Source organism: Erpetoichthys calabaricus, chromosome 3, assembly GCF_900747795.2.
Source record: "Erpetoichthys calabaricus chromosome 3, fErpCal1.3, whole genome shotgun sequence".
Lineage (NCBI taxonomy): Eukaryota > Metazoa > Chordata > Cladistia > Polypteriformes > Polypteridae > Erpetoichthys > Erpetoichthys calabaricus.
Genome location: NC_041396.2, coordinates 184229270 through 184252116, shown reverse-complemented (window position 1 = coordinate 184252116; position 22847 = coordinate 184229270). Strand labels below are relative to the sequence as shown.

The 22847-nt window shown below is 37.9% G+C and overlaps 1 protein-coding gene across 3 annotated transcripts in view; it reads right to left on the bottom strand.

The window, feature by feature from the left end:
* Positions 1-22847, bottom strand: part of fynb (FYN proto-oncogene, Src family tyrosine kinase b) — a 250779-nt gene that overhangs the window by 138622 nt on the left and 89310 nt on the right. For 2 of the 3 annotated variants that reach the window (XM_028797588.2, XM_028797589.2), the window contains one exon: positions 6878-6944. The exons of the other annotated variant lie outside the window; for it this stretch is intronic. The gene's annotated coding sequence lies outside the window, so the exon portion shown is untranslated. The remainder of the gene's footprint in view (positions 1-6877; positions 6945-22847) is intronic. 3 annotated transcript variants of the gene reach the window in all.

The following is a 22847-nucleotide window of genomic DNA, read 5'->3' as shown; positions in this document are numbered from 1 at the left end:
ATGTACGCACTCAATACTTGGTGGGGGCTCCTTTTGCATGAATTACTGTATCAATGCGGCGTGGCATGGAGACAATCAGCCTGTGGCACTGCTGAGGTGTTATGTAAACCCAGGATGCTTTGATATCAGCCTTCAGCTCGTTTGCATTGTTGGATCTGGTGTCTCTCATCTTCCTCTTAACAATACCCCATAGATTCTCTATGGGGTTTAGGTCAGGCGAGTTTACTGGCCAATCGAGCACACTGATACCATGGTCATTAAACCAGATATTGGTACTTTTGGCAGTGTGCGCAGGTGCCAAGTCCTGCTGGAAAATGAAATCAACATCTCCATAAAACTTGTCAGCAGGGAGAAGCATGAAGTGCTGTAAAATTTCCAGGTAGACGGCTGCGCAGACTTTGGACTTGATAAAACACAGTGGACCAACACCAACAGATGACATGGCTTCCGAAATCATCACTGACTGTGGAAACTTCACACTGGACCTCAAGCAACTTGGATTCTGTGCTTCTCCACTCTTCCTCCAGACTCTGGGACCTTGATTGTCAAATGAAATGCAAAATTTACTTTCATCTAAAAAAAGAGGACTTTGGACCACTGAGCAACAGTCCAGTCCGTTTTCACCTTAGCCCAGGTAAGACGAAGCGCTTCTCATGTTGTCTCTGGAGGAACCTGACACAAGGAATGCAACAGTTGTAGCCCATGTCCCAGATACATCTGTGTGTGGTGGCTCTTGAAGCACCAACTCCAACTGCAGTCCACTCCTTGTGAATCTCCCCCAAATTCTTGAATGGGCTGTGCTTCACAATCCTCTCAAGGCTACGGTTATCCCTGTTTCTTGTGCACCTTTTTCAGCCACAATTTTTCCTTCCATTCGACATTCTATTAATATATATGCTTGGATACAGCACTCTGGACAGCCAGCTTCTTTATCAATGAGTCAGCAGTCTTCCCCAAGATTCTGTGGCCTACTGAACCAGACAGAGACCATTTAAAGGCTCAACACCTTTGCAGGTGTTTTGGGTTAATTAGCTGAGTGGAGTGCGACACCACGAGTCTACAATATTGAACTTTTTCACAATATTCTAATTTTCTGAGATTCTGAATTTTGGGTTTTCATTAACTGTAGGCCATAATCAGCAAAATGAAGAAATAAATGCTTGAAATATTCCATTCTGTGTTTAAAGAATCTATATATGAGTTTCACTTTTTGAATTGAATTACTGAAATAAACTTTTTCATGATATTCTAATTTATTGAGATGCACCTGTATATGCATTTATAGAAACAAAAGAATAACACAGAGGGATGACCATTATTAACAAAATGTTAATAAAGACTGCTCTTAACCATTTAATCATTACTGTGCCACTTGTAAAAATTAACTTTTTGCTGTAAAGAAGGCATATCCATTAACTTCCGTCACAGGTGAAACGTCATTTTTTTCCCCAAACATTACCACAATTTCTTTTTAAGGTATTAGATATGCAAACTGTTTTTTCCAGAGAGAATGCAAAATAAGATTAACGTTTTTAAAACGTTAACTACATGGATCCATTTCCACAATTAACTTCCCACCCATTTATACAGATACTATTGCACTAATATAGTAGTATGAAATTGTTTCAATTTGACATTACAGATTGTTACACTGTTTGCTCACCTACTGTAATTGTGCAAAAATATAAATGTAGTTTTCTTCTGAAGACAGTTTCTACAACATTCTAGAACATTTTAGGCTAATTAGACACTGTAAACAGTCCTACTGTGAAATAATGTGGGATACTCGTGGTATTTAACTGGTACTCCGAAAGGGACGGGTTCCTGTTTTGTGACCACTGCTACACAACTTTACCAGTTATTGGAAGGTCAGGTGATTATACACTAGAGCAGGGTTTCTTAACCTTTTTGCCCTTACAGAACCCTTGAAATAATATTCATGTTCTAGGGAACTCCTACATAATAATTATATCATTATTATTAGTTTTTTTTTTATTTATAAATTTAAATATCATTAAGGAAAACATGTATAATAATAAGTGCTATACTTAATTGTCTATTTGCAATTTTCAAAAGAATAAGATAACTCAAAGTAAAATGTCATATAAACAAATGTAAGTGCCAAAAAATGCTATTCTTGAAACATATGATTAAGAAAATTTACTTTTCTAGTATGAAACCTGTGCCACATTTTCACGATTAGAAATTTCTATAAAATAAAAAAATAACTAAAACAGACTAATAAAACTAAAGCAGGCTGTGTTTTTAAAGTGCACTAGCTGTTCGAACGAAACGCATTCGAACAGAAATTCAATATACTCAAACACTTGTTCGAACAATGAAATTTAAAAACACCGTGTGCATGACGTGATATATGTCTAACTGCGTCTGACTTGGTGAACATATCCTCAGAGTAACAAGTTAATAACGTTGCAATAATTATTGTTAATAGTTTAATCATTTTCATACATTAATATAAAAATGTCTACTGAGTACTATAGAATAGCTAGAATAATATAGAAAAAACTGCGAAAAACCACAGTTGGATAATACACTTTTGGGCTTATGTTCAGAGAGTAAAGAATTTATAATTTTAAGTTTCATATATTCTCTAAGTGCAACACCTTGAGATTTGGTGCTTGAAAATTGTGTTTGAATGCCTGCTCGAGCACTTTTAAAACGCATGCTTATTAGCTCAAACTGTATTTAAAAACAATTTTTTAAGCTTGAATACTCAAACTGTTGTTTGCATTTATTTAGGCCATGTTTTTAAATTACTCAAACAAAATATACATTGGAAAACGGGGAGAGAGGGAAAACATACAAACTTTTCATATTAATGAGTGAATACATACAGTGGTGTGAAAAACTATTTGCCCCCTTCCTGATTTCTTATTCTTTTGCATGTTTGTCACACAAAATGTTTCTGATCATCAAACACATTTAACCATTAGTCAAATATAACACAAGTAAACACAAGATGCAGTTTTTAAATGATGGTTTTTATTATTTAGGGAGAAAAAAAATCCAAACCTACATGGCCCTGTGTGAAAAAGTAATTGCCCCCTTGTTAAAAAATAACGTAACTGTGGTGTATCACACCTGAGTTCAATTTCCGTAGCCACCCCCAGGCCTGATTACTGCCACACCTGTTTCAATCAAGAAATCACTTAAATAGGAGCTGCCTGACACAGAGAAGTAGACCAAAAGCACCTCAAAAGCTAGACATCATGCCAAGATCCAAAGAAATTCAGGAACAAATGAGAACAGAAGTAATTGAGATCTATCAGTCTGGTAAAGGTTATAAAGCCATTTCTAAAGCTTTGGGACTCCAGCGAACCACAGTGAGAGCCATTATCCACAAATGGCAAAAACATGGAACAGTGGTGAACCTTCCCAGGAGTGGCTGGCCGACCAAAATTACCCCAAGAGCGCAGAGACGACTCATCCGAGAGGTCACAAAAGACCCCAGGACAACGTCTAAAGAACTGCAGGCCTCACTTGCCTCAATTAAGGTCAGTGTTCACGACTCCACCATAAGAAAGAGACTGGGCAAAAACGGCCTGCATGGCAGATTTCCAAGACGCAAACCACTGTTAAGCAAAAAGAACATTAGGGCTCGTCTCAATTTTGCTAAGAAACATCTCAATGATTGCCAAGACTTTTGGGAAAATACCTTGTGGACTGATGAGACAAAAGTTGAACTTTTTGGAAGGCAAATGTCCCGTTACATCTGGCGTAAAAGGAACACAGCATTTCAGAAAAAGAACATCATACCAACAGTAAAATATGGTGGTGGTAGTGTGATGGTCTGGGTTGTTTTGCTGCTTCAGGACCTGGAAGGCTTGCTGTGATAGATGGAACCATGAATTCTACTGTCTACCAAAAAATCCTGAAGGAGAATGTCCGGCCATCTGTTCGTCAACTCAAGCTGAAGCGATCTTGGGTGCTGCAACAGGACAATGACCCAAAACACACCAGCAAATCCACCTCGGAATGGCTGAAGAAAAACAAAATGAAGACTTTGGAGTGGCCTAGTCAAAGTCCTGACCTGAATCCCATTGAGATGCTATGGCATGACCTTAAAAAGGCGTTTCATGCTAAAAAAAACCCTCAAATAAAGCTGAATTACAACAATTTTGCAAAGATGAGTGGGCCAAAATTCCTCCAGAGCGCTGTAAAAGACTCATTGCAAGTTATCGCAAACGCTTGATTGCAGTTAATGCTGCTAAGGGTGGCCCAACCAGTTATTAGGTTCAGGGGGCAATTACTTTTTCACACAGGGCCATGTAGGTTTGGATTTTTTTTTCTCCCTAAATAGTAAAAACCACCATTTACAAACTGCATTTTGTGTTTACTTGTGTTATATTTGACTAATGGTTAAATGTGTTTGATGATCAGAAACATTTTGTGTGACAAACATGCAAAAGAATAAGAAATCAGGAAGGGGGCAAATAGTTTTTCACACCACTGTACCTGCACACTAGAAACACATAGGATTGATATGAGACTGACTAAACTTCACATTTCTTGCTTGCACCAGTTTGCACTAACCAGTACCAGTTACTCATAAGCGACACTAGCGCTAGTTGCTGTATGATAAGTGAAGCGTGGACAGCATTGCTGTGCATCCTAGTGGTTTGAACTCGAATTTATTCCTTTTAGAGAAGGAATATTATTTTCTTCCACTGTTCAACTTTATTTATTTGCAATTGCTATTCATTACCATTACTCATGGAACCACTAGCAATGTCTCACGGAACCCCGGATGAGAAAAGCTGCACTAGAGGGTAGCAGTGGTTGTCTTTTTAAAGAAATGGGACGGGCAAAGGCTACGTTCAACAGCGAAAGCTCTAAAGAAATTTGACACCAAGCCGCCTAGAAACCACTTGATGAGGGATCAATAAGAGGGTAACACTGGAGGTAACTGCCTTTCATCATTTCCCTTTTAATATAGAAGAGAAAAATCTCCGCTGTACAATGACATAATTTCCACCACATCGCTACGGGTCCTGCCCCTTTTCGTTCCTTTTCCATAGACTCTAAGATGCAATGTGATGGGAAGTAAGAAGCAATGTGATGGGAAGTCTGCATTCATTATAGGTGCAGACCCGACAGAGGACAGATCCTCACAAGAACTATTTCAAAGACCCTTTTTGCCTACTAGGGCAGAGTGTCCTACACTATTCAAGCTTTATTTTGTGAACTTGCTTGAAAAAACCACCATCAAATGGGTACCATGCTGGGAACCCAACTCTTTGTAGCATCTTTCCCTCTCCTTTATTGCATTATTTATGATTAATACCTCATGCATACTTCTTGATTTTGCTGATTTTCTTCATTAACCATGTCACAAAAGTAATTCTGCAGTATACCAGTAAAATTAATTAGATCTGATAACATTTACGTAACTACAAAGAAGCACAGTGCATTTATAGAAAATGTTACATTCTATATATTTTCCGCACACAGACTTGTGAACGTTAGTGTGTTTATTTTCCCACAGTAAAACACACAACAAAGGAAATTCATCTTACTGTTTCCTAACAACTGCACCTTCCTGTTCGTAATAGATGAGACTGAGCACACTCATGCTTCAACTGGTTTTGAAGAATGTACCCAGTTTTACCTTTCTCTCTGAAAAATCTGAGTTTTGCAATCGTCATGACTTCCATCACAATTGGCAAAGTGCTACCAGAGTAGTCAAAACACATCACACAATCTATGTATGAGAAAGGAAGTAATTCCAGCAATTTCTTTTTCCATTAGAAACCTTCCATTAAGCACAAATTAAGCGGAAGACCCACTTGAAATTAGTACATGAACACAGTAACCTATAGCATCAACACGTGGTAATGCTCAAAGAACAGGGAAAACACAGTATACCTGGGTTAATGCATGTCTGTGCAAAATGCACAGTTGTCAATCAGGCCAAAACAAAAGTTATAAACAGAGAAAAATGGTGCTGGAAAGGTGCACAGCATGACAAGCCACCTGCATTAGAGACAAGTACAGCATCTGGTTAGGAATGCCTGGAGAAACTAGAGTTATTGTTTAGCATGCTTTTTTATTTGTGCCTTGTATTCTGTCTAACGTCATTCTTCACTTCATGTGCCTTTTTTAAGAAAGGAACAACAATTTTTATTTGTTTAGTTTTTGGCCTTTTTGTTATTACTGGTAATAAGGGCTACCCACAAAGGCTTCCCTCTATAACACTAGATAAAAATGTTCAGATAAAAACTTTACACAATTACGGCTACAATTTATAAGGACACGGCTGCAGATGATTATTTAAAATAATGTTCTGCAGAGAACCCAACAGTGCAATTATAGAAATGTTAAAAAGTCAGTAAATGATTACAAAAGGAAATTTGTATTTGATTCTACTAGAAAAATCCGTTATTTTGGACACTAGCGCGAGAGAGAGAGAGAGAGACAGAGAGAGAGAGATCACTCTGGCTAGAGAGAGACAGAGAGATCACTCTGGGCAGTAAGACCAGACAGCTGTAACACAACACTGTACAAACACTAAGTCTCTCAACTGAAAAATCCACTAGCCAGATTAGTTGAAAATAATCATACAAGTATAACAAGGAAATACCGCTGGGCATTGTATATAAATACTGCAGAACGAGCATCTGATTTGAGACATTTTTCTTCTGTCAACTGTGTAGTAAACACATTAAAATGTGTTCAGTGTTCTAGATTTTCTTCATTTATTCAAAGTATTTTTTTTTTTTTTTTCATAGTGCTGAAGTACATTCAGTTTACTCTAGGTGGTTTACAAAGATAAGACTACAGGTCAAGTATACGAGTATTCTGTTTGTACATTTTTGTTGTGTGGTACATGAAAAGTAATTAAACCACTTCCACTTACTTCAAGTTTCAATGTATCAGGATCTTATTTGCTCCACATTGCTTTGTACACGACTCAAGCAGAAGCCCTGTAGGGAGAAACAAATTTAATTATTTATTAGACATTGAATAAAATATGAACATCAACCACGCACTTGCAGCTGCAATTAAAGTAGGGATCAGTGTCTCAATTACACTCAGACACAAACTGTCATTTTGGCTCTGATGTTGTCATGAACACTAAGGGATATAAATCCCATCTTTGGTTTACTGAAGTTGCAAAGCTGTTCAGTCAACCCTGATAAGATAATATTACTGAGACTGGCAGAAGGTCGGTTATACTCTCTTGCAGATTTGCCATGCTCAGATTAAACAGAACATGGGTAGCTGGATTCTTTTTCAAAATACAGGCCTGCTTCTTAGTTATTACAGGCTGCCAGTCTTTTTTTACTATAACAGATACACACTCTTAGAAAACTGGCCAAATTTCTCTTGGTCAGAAGATCTAAATTATATGTTTGCCTATATACAGTAATGTTTAGATGCTCAAAGGGAAGTAATTGCTGCAAAAATATATTTAGTTTTTTTTGTTGGATTCAAACCCAAACTACAGTGATACATTCATGTCAAACTGTTAATTTAATTTCTATTTGGGTTTTTGTTTGCTTAAAGAAAGGAATTTTTGCCTAATATCATTTTAACTGAAAACTTCCTAATTTTATTTGTGTTAACAATAGGTGGCATGGTGCAACAATTGTTAGAGGTGTTGCACCACAAAGTGCCAGGGTTCGGAGGTTGGGGTGGGGTTAATATCCCCATAATTTTCTGTGTGGCATTTGCATGTTCTCTCCATGACTGCAAGAGATTTTCTTTTCTTCTCACATCCAAAATATTTTAAAAAAAAAATTAACAATTTATAATTGTCCAATTTTAGGTGAGTGAACGTTGGATGGTTGTTTCCAAGAAAATTCTATTCTATATTTTGAATATATTTACTTATTATTAATATGAGCATTTAAACCCTAATTTTGGTATAATTTGACAGCCCTACTTCTTACAGTAAGTGAACAGCTTGATTGTCTTGGCAATAAACAAAATTTCTAAATTCACAATATACACCAAACATTTTTGCAAAAGGAGTTGCTAAGGAAAGATTGACTTAAGCTTCAAAGCTCCATAATGGCAAAAATCTATATATATAAATCTCTAAGCCGCCGCCAGAGCGGGCAAGACACCTATGAAAGCACACAGGAAGGAGCCACGCCCACCAACTCTAAGACCATTGGATACGACGAAAACTCGCACAGCCACGCCCACCAACTTGGACGCAACGCCTCAGAAAACACGCCGTTATTTCTGTTTGTCTGTGCTACAGTCCACATGCAGCTCTGAGCCACGTTGACTTTTCGGTTACGACGCACGACCATGTGCAACTTCGCAAACTGTGTTACACGCTACATACAGCAATTCGCATCTGCGACAAACATGCGTCTTCTTAGATGGTCCTGCAGGAACATGGAAAACGTTTCACCCGCCCACCAACACTCCTTATTCCCCGGCCCGCGTTCATCCTCACTCTCTAGGCATTCCCACTGCCTGCTCATGTGCCCAGACGAAACTACTCACCGACCACCCTGTAAGTCGCTTCGTCTGTGCTAGGAGTCCACATGCACCTCTGAGCCACGTTGACTTTTCATTATTCTTTTCAGTTATGACGCACGCACCACCATCGCAAACTGTTTTACATGGTCTTGGAGTTGGTGGGCGGGTCTCTGTGAGTTGCTCTTGCGAGCGGGCACATGACCAGGTGGTGTGTATGCTTTGAGAATGAGGGTGGACTTGGCAGGACCATGTGAGAAGAGGCATGTTTGTCCCGGATGTGAATTGCTGAATGCAGCGTCTAAAACAGTTTGCGAGGGGTATCCCATGGGATCCTTAAAACAATCCTTTAAAACTGAAGTTAAAACACAATGAAGGAAGCAGTCTTTAAAAACCAATAAGCCCTGTGCCTCTGTTTCATTAGCGTCTCACCTGCTTCACCGATGCAGGCCCTGCAACAGTCGAGACGCTCTATCAGCAGCTGACCTTCTCTGTGCCTGACTCCACTATAGGCTGCAACAACATTATGAAAGTACGGGCGCATTTTTTCACACAAGCTGTGTGTGTGGGTGGGTGTTAGTTAATTAGTTACTCAAAGGATTTCAAGATTTATTATGCAAAAGCAGCCCAATCCAGAAAAGACGGCTGGCAAAAAGTGGCCAACAAATAAAACGCGTGTGCATTGTACTTACTGAAAGCAGCGTTACGGATTTTGTAAATGTTCATTTTTTTCCCTCTGCTTAAAAAACATTTAAAAAGCGGCGTGATTATGCGGCGCTGGTTGGTATGCAGCGTGTAAAACAGTTTGTTTGTCGCGGATAATTTGCCTTTTACTATTACACGAACACAATTTCCTGTTAATACTTTGTCACATTGATATAGCGGTGTTCTCAGTATTCAAAGTGCTATCCACACAGGGAGGAACCGGGAAGCGAAACCACAATCTTCCACAGTCTCCTTACTGCAAAGCAGCAGCACTACTACAGCGCCACAAGGCAGTTAAAGAATACACCAGGCTCGATTTTCTTATCACTTCTGTTTACAGAGATCAGGTCGTAGATAGCATTATTGCAATGTTACTTTTCTTGGTGGCTTTTATTACATTATACGGATGTTTCACATGTTAATTTTTTCCCCTGTGCTTAAAAGACATTAACAAAGTGTTTTTCAACTGTGACTCCGGAACATCTCAGTACGCAAGCTATATTAAGTGTCAACAACGAAGACTCGCTACACCTTAATCTACAAGTACTGACACTTATCCCTACCGACGAAGTAACTTTCATCAGCGTGGCCTTCTTCGTCACAGATGATCCCTGTTTCAGTCACAGACAATTATATGTTGCTCTCTCCAGAGGTCTATCTTTTCATTCACTCATAGTGGTATCAACAAACCCACCCCATTTGGACAACTGTCGTTCAGGAAGTGTTCACCCATCAATACATGCGGGTTGGCTAGTAATTTTTGTTAAGGGGACTTGAAGTTTTCCAAAGATTCTGATCAAGGATTAAGGCACATCTGAATTCAAAGTGTTTTGCTATTGAAACCATATGCAGATGGCAAAATGTGAAACACACTTTCTAAGAATTTACATTCTTAATTTGTGGTATAAAAACCCTTCCAGGGAATCTGGGAGATATTTAAAAACTATTAACATTTCATTAATTAAACATTTTTTTAGAAAATTAAACAATGACCAAGAAAATACCTTTTAAAAACCTGTTAAATGCTTATAAAAGAAAAACTGGTTTCCAAGTTAATGACAGTCCATGATTGTTGTTCTAAAGGACATCATTAAACAGAACAAATTTAACTATACAACAGATGAGAATGTATGTGGGTATTTCATACAAACAACTACAGGATCATAAGCTGTATGAAAGAAGTATACATTTACCAAAAAATTATACAATAATGTGACAAAAGATTTATAATCTTCTAGATTAACCAAAATGCACCCACCAAGGAAGCTCTACTTCTGCTAATAAAACAAAGAAGGGGGGGGGGGGGGGGGGGGGGGGGGGGGGGGGGGGCGGAATAGTCAGAAGAAACCTTTTCACAGTTTAATCTAGCTGAACACACAATGGAATCGGTTGTGTAAACACACACATATGGAAAACAATCCTTGCCAAAATGAAATGCAATCCAACATGTAAAATAATGTACACTGGTATGCTGACTGAAACTGTCCACATTACTGCATAGGGAGAGAAGATATAGCATCCTTGTTAATGTTTATTTAATTTAGCAGCAGAAATTATCCTCCAGGTTACCAAAACTCTAATGATGAATCATTACGACCTTAGAATGCTGATGACTTCCAGAACTTTGGAAGGAAAAAAAAAAAAAAAAAAAACTTATCAGCATGTTCCATTTGTGGACACAACAAGCTGGGCCCTGCTCCATCAAAATGTTAATAACTTTAAATGTATACCTGTGGTATACTGACTGCATTTTACTCTAACCTACAAGCATTTTGTCAAATGGCAGAAGCTCTACCATCATCCTAGCCACAAGTTTATGAGTGTGTTTGGCGGGCCTGGTTTGCTTCAATTTTGATGCTTTTCTTGAGCTTCTGTAAAGTTTTAATATCCCCTTGGGGACAAATAAAGTATTATTTATCTATAAAATGCATGTTCTTGGCATGATTTTTTTGTGTCATAATTAAAAAGAAATCAATCAAATGATAAACTGATTTTCATTATTGCCACCAATGGAGCAGACTGATCACATGTTAATCGTGCCAAAACCAACCCAGTTCGTCTTCCTCCATGGCACCTTTGCGACCCCCAGAAGCAACAATACACCTTGGAAAGTCATCACTAAATATGGTTATTGACATTATTGAATATTTATGTGCATGTGTCTTTGTTCTGTAGACAATAATGGCTAAAAAAATTCACATTAATGATTGCTTCACTATATGGAAGCTTCTTTCATTCTTTCACACAGATATTGCCTGCTAATAGATTGATAAAGCATGTGTGTGCTTTAGTGAGCATGTACAGTAGCATAAAATAAAGTGACAAGAACTGAACAGACATTACAGGCATCCATTCATCCATCTTCCAAAGCCTCTTATTATCTTCCTAACCCACTCACATCCATTAATCTGCATTTTTCTTCACTATAGGCACAATAATAGTAGGCATAATGATAATAATAATAGTAATACATCTTCCTAACCCACTTATCCGGAATAAGGTTGTGATGCAACTGGAGCCTATACCAAAAGCAATGAAGGCAAGGCAAGAACAATCCCTGGATGGGACTCCAGTTCATCGCAGGGTGAACACCTACACACTAGGGACACTTTAGCAATGCTAAATCAATGAAGTTAAAAAAATCTCAGGATAAGTTAAGTAAGTTCACTACAGATGTTTAAACATAGGCAGAGTGGTAGTGCAGAGCTGTAATTCGTTGTGTATTTACGGACTGACTGGTATCAGTGTCAGTAAATTTACTCAATCAAAAAGACTGTGGTCAATTCTTTTATTACCAGATGCTAAGATTTGCACTGGGTGTGACCAGGATGGATAGGATTAGAAATGAGTACATTGGAGGGTCAGCTCAAGTTGGACGGTTTGGAGACAAAGTCAGAGAGGCGAGATTGCGCTGGTTTGGACATGTGCAGAGGAGAGATGCTGGGTATATTGGGAGAAGGATGCTAAGGATAGAGCTGCGAGGGAAGAGGAAAAGAGGAAGGCCTAAGCGAAGGTTTATGAATGTGGTGAGAGAAGACATGCAGGTGATGGGTGTAACAGAACAAGATGCAGAGGACAGAAAGATATGGAAGAAGATGATCCACTATGGCAACCCCTAACGGGAGCAGCCGAAAGAAGAAGATGATCTTCAGTAACTGAAGATGCATTAAAAAAAATAAGTGACAAACTACCTGGAAGGCTCACGCTCTGTCTACACTTAAGAGGACATGCTGCAAGGTTAAGCATAAATGGAGGAAAACTAAATTAATGATTTACTATGAAATATTGAAGGCACATATGACTGAATACAAGAAAGTAATCTGACTACAGAGGCGGTCTTATTTTTCAAAAATTTAAATAAAAATGCAGGAAATCCAAGAGTTTTGTTTTCTACTGTCAATCATTTTCTAAACGCAACTCAGTCAGCAGATTGCCTCCTGAATTCTTCAAGTCAAACATGCAAAGCTTCTGCAGCATTTTTTAATCACAAAATAAACAATATTTGATGTAACATAATAATCCCTCTATGGCCTTTACCACTGACCCTTATCAAGCTCTCTATAGTGAACTAAATTCCTTTGCTAAAATAGGTTTACCTGAACTTCGTATAATAATTACTCAGTTAAAACCTTCCACTTGTACCCCTGACCCAGTCGCAACACGCTTTTTGAAAGAAGTTCCTGATGTGCTCATTGATAGTGTACTTGGTATAGTTAACTTCTCATTACTCTTTACACTGGCGTTTTCCCAGTTTCTCTAAGTGCAGCATTAGTTAAACCCCTTCTCAAGAAAAATAATCTTGATGCCTCCATCTTTAAAACCTTTCAACCTATTGCTAACCTGCCCTTTTTCAAATAAAATTCTAGAAAAAGCAGTTTTTAATCAGTTAAATAATTATTTGAATAAACACACCATTCTTAATAAGTTTCAGTCTTGTTTTAGACCAAATCAAAACATGTAAACTGCATTGGCTAAAGTAGTTAATGACCTGTGGGTTAATGCTGAAGCAGGCAATATATCTGTTCTCATTCTTTTAGACGAGTGCAGCATTAGACACCACAGACCACTGAATTCTTATAAATCGCCTTAGCCAATGGGTGAGTCTCTCTAATAATATCATAAATTGGATTTAATCTTATTTAATCTTAAATTACCTCAAAACACAAGGTGAACTACACACACATTTACTTATCTATAGCATCCGATGACCCGGACTCTATGTGCCCTTTGATTCAATTGCATTACTGAATAGATGAATAGTAATTTTCTCAAGCTAAATAAGGAAAAACCAAATTTCAGTTGTTGGAAAAATGGAAATAGTGAAGATCTTAGAAATAATCTTGACCCATTGGCACTCAAAGTCATGGAGGAAGTTAAGAATTAAGGTGGGATCATAGACTCTAAATCACATTAACTATATTACTAGGACTGCATTTTTTCACTTAAATATTGCCAAAGTTAGACCTCTTCTAACATTGAAAGATGCTGAAAAATCAATTTGTGCTTTTGGTTTTTAGTCGACTGGATTACTGTAATATTCTCCTACCTAAGACATACCTCAACCGGCTGTAGTTAGTTCAAAATGCAGCAACTACAGTCTTAGCCAGCAAAAGAAAATCTGAGCACATTGCACTGGTTTTAGCATCATTACAATGTTTACCTGTGTCCCTTAGAATAGATTTTAAAATACTAATTGTATATAAAGTTCAGAATAATCCCTTGTATATTTTGGAGTGCCCGTCTTCTTGCATCCCCAGTTGTAACCTCAGATCGTCTAACACTGGTTTGCTTATTATTCTGAGAGCTAAGCATAAAAGAAGTGGTGAGGATGCTGCACTTTGCTGTTATGCACCAAAAATTTGGAACACTTTACCAACAGAGATACGTCAGGCTAATACCACTGATCAATTTAAAAAACTATCAAGAACCCACTTTTTCAGTTTGGCTTTTTCTTAATTCACTTCTGTTCAACTTCAAATAGATTACATATGCATTGTAATATCATATACTTCATGGATGTGCTGTCATTATTACCCCCTACTTTTCTTTATGTTCTTTTCCAATTTCTCTGTGGTGGTGTGCTATGCAGTCACTTGTGATGATGGAATGAAAGTAGATCAACTGTGTCAAATTGACTAAAATGAAGATTAAAAATATGATTGATTTTAGCACAATTATGTTAGTTAGGTAGAATGCCCAGTTGGGGCTTAGCAGTCTTTTGGCCTGGAACAACTTCAGATTTTGTTTTTTTTTTCCCTCCACGTTGTCATCCCTAGGAATTTTCTTTTTTGTTTCGTTTTTTTCTGCTCCCACTGGCCACCTGACCATATGATCGGACTTAAAGGACTTTAAAAGGAAAAAAATCTTCAAATGAAGATTCTACTACTTGTGGATCTGTGTTATGCAAGTGCATATTGATTTTTATTTTTTTATAAAATTATTTTATATATATTTTTATAGTAGTTATAAAAGTATTTCGAATTTCCTGTTTTTTTTCTCTTGTAACTCTTCTTTTATATTATGAAAAGCAATTTGAGCTACATTCCTTTTACGAAAATGTGCTATAGAAATAAAATGTTTTCTTTACAAAGGAACACTGCTGTTCATTGGCTCCTTTAGAAAAAAAAAAAACAAAAGTGGGCTATTTATTTTTTTAAATTTACAATATATTGTTCATTTTACAATGCAGTTTCATATAGTATACAGATGACCCCCAAAATCCACGGGGGTTACATTCCTAGAGCACCAGAGAATTGTGAAAAACCAAGAATTTCGGATGTGGTCAAAAAAATGCCAATACATGGCTATTTTTATAGTTTAAACCCTAAATATGCCCCAAAAACACTTTAATTTCAAAATCAGCTTAATACATTACCCAAAAAAAAAGAATGTAAAGGTAAACCAGTCTACTGTACAGTATTGTACTGCTATGTCTCCTGCAGTGCTAGAATGTCAAATACCGATGCTACCCCTATATGTACTATAATTAATGCAAGCGCGCTTTCTTTGGTATGAGTAGGGTAAATACGTAATAATTTAATAAAAATACAGTAACATGTACGGGTACTCACCAATAAGGAATGATACTGATTGATGATGATGAATTAGCTGTGCAGTACGATAAAGGTATGTAATGAAGATAATGGCTGCACAGCAAACTCTGAACCGCGACTTCACCAGGGGTCTACTGTACTAATATACATAAAGGTTTTGAAGAAATAAATGACTTAAATATACTAAATGTATCCTTTTTGTTCAAAATTTCATTCTTAAAACGCCAGCAATTAAGTGTTATATGTAATTGGTTATGGTCAAGATAGGAATGATGGGAGAAGGCATTTTGTATTTGGACTGCTATAGGAAAAAAGAGCCTCTGCAGCAGCGTAACTGTGGTTAAAACAGTCCAGTAGCTAAAAACGCTGTAAGACATTGTCTAACGGAAAAGACTGGGATTAGTTGCGAAGGTCTTCAAGATCACCATCATCCACTTTTCCACAACTCTCTCTCTAGCAAGTATAGTGTTAGTTTTATAAAACAATTGGAGGACACATTCTGTTTATTTAGATGACTGGCATCCTATAAGCTGCTGTTACACAAACAGCAGATCAAAGTGAAGAATAGTACACTTACAATTATGGACTAGTAAAACACGCTCCGCAGCTTGTCACATATGTTATGGCTAAACATCATCTAAACTGAAAACAACAGTACTTTGATAATTAGGAATGCATACTGTTATCCTGGAGGCAATATATAGTATTCTTTAAATTAAAGAATACATGCAGTATTATACAGTGCAGTAAGCAAGACAAATAAGGTGCACTTAAGTATTTAAGTTCTTCTTTTATCACACAAGTTAAATAGTCCTCTAAATGTGACACTACTACTACTACTACTACTACTACTACTACTACCACCACCACCACCACCTCCTATACTGAACCAGCTGACTAACGTTTAACCATGTCTTAAAGTACACTTGTTGAATCAATAACAAGACTTGTCCTCTCTTTTTTATGGCTCTAAATTTATTCATATTCAGTATAAACTGTCTATCTTACTATCATTCCATCATTCTAAATTTAAATTATTATTTATCAGTATACCAGGGGATGGTAGGATAATGCACTGGTCACATCTGCAGTTTCACGGATCCAGCACTCTTGGTTTGAATCCCATGCCCGGTCACTGTCTTTATGGAGTTGGCACATTCTCTCAAGTTTCTTATCTTTTCAGGTTCTCTAGTGTTCCTTCCAAAAACATATGATTAGGTTTATTGGCAATGCCAAATTGACTGTGCCCAAGTATGGGTGTGTGCATGAGTTGCCCCTGCACTGAACTGCTACCTTGTCCATGGCTGGTTCCTGTCTTGAGTCCCATGATGCTTGGATAGGCTTCAGCCATCTGTGACCCGAAATGGATGTTTGAGAATCCTATGTTATGTAGTACAACGCTATACTTTAATTAAGCCTGATTAGATACTATGATGGTTATTGCTGTTGCCTCTAAACTTTATGAAACTACATTTGAATGAATCCTGGTCTCAGAACCCAAATGAGAAGGTGCAAAACAAAACGGATCTGCTAAAACTGCACATTACAGAATATAACAAATACTGAAGAAGAGTGGAAAGGGACACAGTCACCACAAGATGCATACTGACTTAGCAGACAAATGGAACTTTTTCTTGTGTTGCATTCATGTGTGTTATCTATCATTCTAAAACGGTTATTCAATACTTATTTTTTTTAACATATTTCTGATGTGAAAGAAATTCTTCTGATCACTTTGAGAATAGATAAGACAATATGCAATGGTACACTCAGTGACAATTTTTCCACTTTAAAATTGAGGAAATCAGCATTGCAGGAACACCTTGATTAAAACATAAGGTCAATTAGCCATTTTCAGTTAGACAATGGTATTGCTTTGAAGTCCGACTGCATGATCTTGAGTTTATTTTATGCTGTAAATTTATATATATTTAGGATTGGATAAACTCAGTCAGTTTCATTTTGGGGTTATTTATAAATTTTGTAAATAAGAAAATACAGTTGTATAGTGTCATGTTTGAAGAGAAACCCAGCCAGAGGGGATGCACAAACCAGTGTGTTTTTTCGTGCCAGTCCCAAGCCCGGATAAATGGGGAGGGTTACGTCAGGAAGGGCATCCGGTGTAAAATTTTGCCAAATCAATATGCGGACAACTATTTTGAGTGATCCACTGTGGCAACCCCTAACAGAAGCAAGCTGAAAGAAGAAGTGTCATGTTTGAAGAGAAGCCCAGAAATTACAGAATACAAGTTTATTTCAACCAGAGATCTAAACGTACTGGGTGGTATTGATAACTTTCAATTTACTCAAAAAAAAAAAAAAAATTAAAAATAAATAAATAAATAAAGGAATGCAAGTGGTTACTACAATGTTACTCTTATTTTGTTAATTATGTTAAAGCACTGAACCCACAAAGTAGAGCCATGTGCTAATTTAATATGGGAAACTGAAAATTACAGAAACTCACATGGAGAAAAAGTTTCAATGGTGGCGAGTTTACCTAATTTTATTTACTGCCCAACTTTTACTGAAAAGTTCTTTCAAAATAATGAAAAAAAAATGGAGATACGAAACCAGCATGATTCTATTCAGGCTGTCTTGCAGATTGAGCTTCACAGTGGTCAACTATCCCATCCTCAACCATCACCTTGTTGTGGTGGTGAGGATAGTGTATGTACTTGAGGGATGCTCACATCTAGGTCTTCTGGAACTTTGTAAACTGTTTTAGGTTAGACCTATTGTTGTGATGTGAGATTTTGCATATAACTTGATAAATATTTTGTCTTTATTTATAATTTAGGCAAAGCAATGTAATATCAGTGTTACATTATTGATAATAACAGCAATGGTTTGATGGTTTAAGAACCCCTTCCGCCTACCAAGTATTGGTCTCTTTGAATTTTATGACAGAGTTGGGGGTCGGGAGTGCCTTAAACCAGTTTAATAAGTGTTTCTCTGCTAAAGTCTCTCCCTTCAACCCCAGCAATTAAGCCAGGCTGCCTAACTGCCAAGCTTTACCTTAAGATATGGTTTGGGGGGGTGACAGGTGTTAAGATATTCTATTTCCCCGATTGGTCTGAAGTATGGCGTTTGGAATTGGCTTGTATCAGAAGCCTTTAGGGGTTGGACAGAACATCTATAAATTTACTTGCTTAACCTCACACTATCTCTCTTACTAACATCTGATGAAGAAGCATCCCTTACCAAACTGATGAACTGAAAGGAGAGCACAGCTCAGCAGCCATATTGAACAGACATGTGGCTGAAAGCTGACCACAAATGAACTAGAGACATTTTTAAGTAACTAACAAGTCTATGTGCCGCCTGAGACTACACATCACCATTATCTATCAGGTTGTATGGTTGCCAACATTCAAATGTTCTATGCATATTGTTATTATTTATGAATATTATCAATAATACATTGTTTAAATTGTAACTTACAGTTAGGTCTATAAACATTTGGACAGAGACAACTTTTTTCTAATTTTGGTTCTGTACATTACCACAATGAATTTTAAATGAAACAACTCAGATGCAGTTGAAGTGCAAAATGTGAGGTAACTAAAGCATTTTTTTAACACAATCCCTTCATTTCAGGGGCTCAAAAGTAATTGGACAAATTAAATAACTGGAAATAAAATGTTCATTTCTAATACTTGGTTGAAAACCCTTTGCTGGCAATGACAGTCTGAAGTCTTGAACTCAAGGACATTACCAGATGCTGGGTTTCCTCCTTTTTAATGCTCTGCCAGGCCTTTACTGCAGCGGCTTTCAGTTGCTGTTTGTTTGTGGGCCTCTCTGTCTGAAGTTCAGTCTTCAACAAGTGAAATGCATGCTCAATTGGATTAAGTTCAGGTGACTGACTTGGCCATTCAAGAATTTTCTACTTCTTTGCTTTAATAAACTCCTGGGTTGCTTTGGCTGTATGTTTTGGGTCATTGTCCATCTGTATCATGAAACACCGCCCAATCAAATTGACTGCATTTAGCTGGATTTGAGCAGACAGTACGTCTCTGAACACCTCAGAATTCATTCGGCTGCTTCTGTCCTGTGTCACATCATCAATAAACACTAGTGTCCCAGCCATGCACGCCCAAGCCATCACACTACCTCCACCGTGTTTTACAGATGATGTGGTATGCTTTGGATAATGAGCTGTTCCACGAATTCTCCATACTTTTTTCTTGCCGTCATTCTGGTAGACGTTAATCTTTGGACAGATGAAACCAAGATCGTTTTTCTAGAACTGTTTGGCTTTTTTAGATGTTCTTTAGCAAAGTCCAATCTAGCCTTTCTATTCTTGAGGCTTATGAGTGGCTTGCACCTTGCAGTGCACCCTCTGTATTTACTTTCATGCAGTCTTCTCTTTGTGGTAGACTTGGATATTGATACGCCTGCCCCCTGGAGAGTGTTGTTCACTTGGTCGGCTGTTGTGAAGGGGTTTCTCTTCACCATGGAAATGATTCTGCGATCATCTACCACTGTCGTCTTCCGTGGACGTCCAGGTCTTTTTGCATTGCTGAGTTCACCAGTGCTTGCTTTCTTTCTCCGGATGTACCAAACTGTAGATTTTGCCACTCGTAATATTGTAGCAATTTCTTGGATGGGTTTTTTCTGTTTTCGCAGCTTAAGGATGGCTTCTTTCACCTACATGGAGAGCTCCTTTGACCACATGTTGTCTGTTCACAGCAAAATCTTCCACATGCAAGCACCACATCTCAAATCAACTCCAGGCCTTTTATCTGCTTAATTGATAATGACATAACAACGGACTTGCCCACACCTGCCCATGAAATAGCCTTTGAGTCAATGGTCCAATTACTTTTGAGCCCCTGAAATGAAGGGATTGTGTTAAAAAAATGCTTTAGTTGCCTCAAATTTTTATGCAATAGTTTTGTTCACCCCACTGAATTAAAGCTGAAAGTCTGCACTTCAACTGCATCTGAGTTGCTTCATTTAAAATTCATTGTGGTAATGTACAGAACCAAAATTAGAAAAAAGTTGTCTCTTTCCAAATATTTATGGACCTAACTGTAACTCCTGCTTGTAGGATGGAAGGTGAGGAGAAGTTATATACTATAATACCTTATAAACAGTGTAAGTCTGAGATCTGATGCATTCTGACAAAGGCTACATATTAATAATACAATAGGGGAAAGTAGAGCAATATATATTACTCTACCAAGACAAACACCTATCCACCAAGTGAGACCTTTCCAGTAGCACAAAGACCATCGTGACAGTATAACTTAGAAAACAGCACACCCTGCCAAGCCAGGTTTAGAGTGAGTGGCTCAGCCCTAGTGAGTGACATTTGCTAGTAACAACCTGGTGGTCATGCAACTCATAACCCGGCCAGGCTCCACTCAAATCGGGAATGTGAAGCCTTATTGTGGGCTCACGATCTGAAAGATGAGGGTTGAGGGTTGGGTGTGATTTCAGTTTAGTAGGAGGCATAAGCAGGAAAAGCCTAAATGAATTAAACCTTGTTAATAGTGAGTGGTTTTGGGACCTTGAAACATTACTTTTCTAAAGGGGAAGGAGCCTGAACTGGTGCAGAACAGGGAAAAAGTACCAGGCAGATAAATTTGGCATCATCCCCATACATAGCATAGGTTCTGGAACCAAAGTTCTTGATCAGGGGTTTTTTCTTTCCTACTCTTGAGTTCTTATATGTGAAAGACCTCAGGTGGGTGTGGGGATACTCAAGTCCCTGGCTGAGGGCTGTGCAATCAGTTTTCTCCAGTACCAGAGTGTGTGGCCTCAATGCAGCTCCGAGTCGCAGACAGGAAAACTCTGATGTTTGTGCATATGCACCAGAGCATTATTCAGTCTTCTTAAAGAAGGTGGGTGAGGTACCGCTCACTGACTCTGCAGTGTCAGTGGGTGACTTTAATGCTCATGTTGGGAGTGACACAGATACTTGGAAGGGCTTGACTGGGAGGAATGAGAATGGCGAGTTGTTATTGGATTTCTGTGCTAGTCATGGAATATTTATAACAAACACAATGTTCAAACACAAAGGCTTAAGTGCATTTAGTACCATACTGCCTTGGGATGGAGGACCGTGATAGACTGTAGTTGTACGAAGCAGTAGAAATTAGGTTTCTTTGCAGTGTGGCTGGGGTGACACTCCATGATAGAGTGAGAAGCTCTGTGATTCTTTGAAGCCTCAGAAAAGAGTTGCTATTCCTCCCTAGTGAGAGGAGCCAGTTGAGGTAGTTTGGGCATGCTGTAATAATGCTCCACAGGCATCATTCCCTGGAGCTGCTCTGGCAACAGTGTTGGAACATTTGTCAATTCAACTTTCCGGTGAACTAAGAATTATGTCTTTGGGCAATCCAGGACAAAAATCTGATAAAGCTACAGCAAATATCTTGCTTATCTTTTAGTACTAAACATTTCTCCCAAGCACAGTCAACAGAAACCATAGGAGCATATATAATGTATACTACCTTGATTACTGATAGAATGCAAATCTTATTTACATCAACATTTGAAGCTCTCTGGTCACAGTAAGCACAGGCATGTTGTACAGACTCACTGACTAAAAAAGGACCAATTATTTAATCTTTTTTTTGCCCAGATAAATCTTTGAAGTACAAAAGGTCCTGTTACAAGTTTGAAAGAGGACTAAAGGTCAATATCTTCACTTAATTCATTAATTTCATGCATGTACACCGTGTGAAAGATGGACATTCTGTTCAGGTTTGGTTCTTGCGTTGATCCTCCCATTGTTAGACTAAGTGCGGTCTGGAAATTGGTGGATGGTGTGGAGGAATTTTAGGGTAACAGCATTTATCTTAAAGAAATAGCATAAAGGATTAATACATGTCAGAAAATTGTTCAGACATGTCAGGAAACCAGATAAAGGCCAAATGAACAACAGACACAAAATGTACTGAGGGATGACTAAGACATCAGATGTCCTGTAAACAAGGCTGTACACATATATGGAGATTAAAAGGGTAATATCGAAATTAAGAGATATTAAAGACAAGGATATAATGGAGAAAGACTTGTTTAGGCTGGTTTTGCTCTATGCTAAACACCTCATGTCTTTTAACAAATCAGAGAATGGTAAGTAAGCAATAAGTAAAATCAGTTATCAAGAAGTATGAGCTTCTGCTTTTATTCTGTGATCTATCTTGACCATGATGTAACAGACTGCTTTTAAAGAATGCTCCCTCTAAGGCAGGGGTTCCCAAACTTTTCAGCTCACGACCCCCAAAATAACCGTGCCAGTGACTCGTGACCCCCACTATCCTCGGAAGTGGTTAAAATATACAAATGTTGCGCGCAACGGTGCACATGCGCCAATAGGCCTATCCAAACATGAGAATGACAACACTAAAGAACACAATGGTCTAACAACCATATAATTTTTTTTAATAGTAATTTACTCATTTGTTTAATTTCAACAAAATATCTTATCCAAACAAGAGCATGACAACAAAAAAGAACATAACGCTCTAACAACCATATAACTTTTTTCATCCAGCTCAGAAAACATATCAATCCTTCCTATTTCAACTCGCTCAGTCCAGCGCTCAAGTTTTCTCTTGAATGCGTGGATTTTATCATTTAGCGAAATTATGTGTGTTCTCACCTTGAAATGACATATTAAGTCCA